This window comes from Otolemur garnettii, unplaced genomic scaffold (genome assembly GCF_000181295.1).
Source record: "Otolemur garnettii isolate 467f Iridium unplaced genomic scaffold, OtoGar3 scaffold00039, whole genome shotgun sequence".
Classification (NCBI taxonomy): Eukaryota; Metazoa; Chordata; class Mammalia; order Primates; family Galagidae; genus Otolemur; species Otolemur garnettii.
Genome location: NW_003852434.1, coordinates 12,390,214 through 12,391,590, shown reverse-complemented (window position 1 = coordinate 12,391,590; position 1,377 = coordinate 12,390,214). Strand labels below are relative to the sequence as shown.

The 1,377-nt window shown below is 37.5% G+C and overlaps 1 protein-coding gene across 1 annotated transcript in view; it reads left to right on the top strand.

Annotated features, from left to right (window-relative positions):
• Window positions 1-1,377, top strand: part of ART3 (ADP-ribosyltransferase 3) — a 28,200-nt gene that overhangs the window by 16,515 nt on the left and 10,308 nt on the right. The window lies entirely within an intron of this gene.

The window sequence follows — 1,377 nt, the reverse complement described above, 5'->3', positions numbered from 1 at the left end:
AACCCGCCACCTTGGGTGTACATGGCTGGCGCCTTAGCCACTTGAGCCACAGGCACCAAGCCTTTATTTTATTTTTTAATGTTACTACTCAAATGTCCCCAAAGGTACTCAGTCAGCCCTGATGAGATTATAAATTGAAACAACCTTTCTAGAGGGCAGTGTAGTAGTACGTATTACTAGCTTTTAAAATGTTTATACCTTCAATCCACTTAACACTTTTAGATATTTGTCCAAAGAAAATAAGAGATAAGCACAAAGATACGTGTCCAAAAATATTTATCACAGTCATCGTAGTGTCAAAAGACAAAATTGCAACAAATCCAAAGATCTCAATTACCTTTATTTGTGATTCTAGAATTGGGCAACACTGCTTTCCATAAAGTAGAGTAAGTGGTAAGTGTTATAGTGAGCTGAGCAGAAGAGAAGGGCCTCGGAAAGCAGACGGGAAGAACAAAGAGTGTGTTAGTCACTTTTAGACAGAAGGATAGAAAAATTACTGGCTCTTAACATCCTATTACTTAGTAAGGACTAAAGCAGAGGGTACTTCGCTATCAAGTGATTGAGTATTTTAAAGTGGCTTGTTTGAGAAGTTGGCTGTTATCACTTTCTCCTGATTTCTTCAAAGGTCAGACAACTTTGTTTGGGCAGTGTAGAACTTTAATATAGATGTCTCCATTTTAATTTTTAGTCTGGTCTGTTGGGAACTAGTACAAAAGCTTAGTCCACAGCAATGGCCTCCTATAATTTTTATTTGACATAGCACAAATTTAGAAATAATCTCAGTGTCCAACAGTTAGTTATTACAAAATAAAATTATATTATAAAACACCAAACTTAGAAATCATGTTTTTGAAAACATTTAAAGATATAAGAAAGTATTCATAATAAATGTTAAATAGTAAGATATAGAATATTAACTTTATTAAAATATGTGTGTACACAGCGGCCAGGCACGGTGGCTCATGCCTGTAATCCCAGCTCTTGGGAGGCCAAGGAGGGTGGATTGCCTGAGCTCACAGGTTAGAGACCAGCCGGAGCAAGAGCGAGAACCTACCTCTAAAAATAACCAGGCTTTGTGGCTGGCACCTGTAGTTCCAGCTACTCCAGAGGCTGAGGCAAGAGATCGTTCGAGCCCAAGAGTTTGAGGTTGCTGTGAGCTATGATGCTACAGCACTCTATTGAGGGTGACACAGTGACACTATGTCTCAAAAAAAAAAAAGGTAATTTTAAGGAAAAAGTGATAGAAATCTGCCAGAGGTGTATGCCCTGCCTTTTGGTTACCTACACTTTTGGTGGGATTTAAGTAAATGTCAAGAAAATATGAATCCGTATGTACAGATACTTGAAGTCAAAACTTTTTTTTTTTTTTTTTTGAGA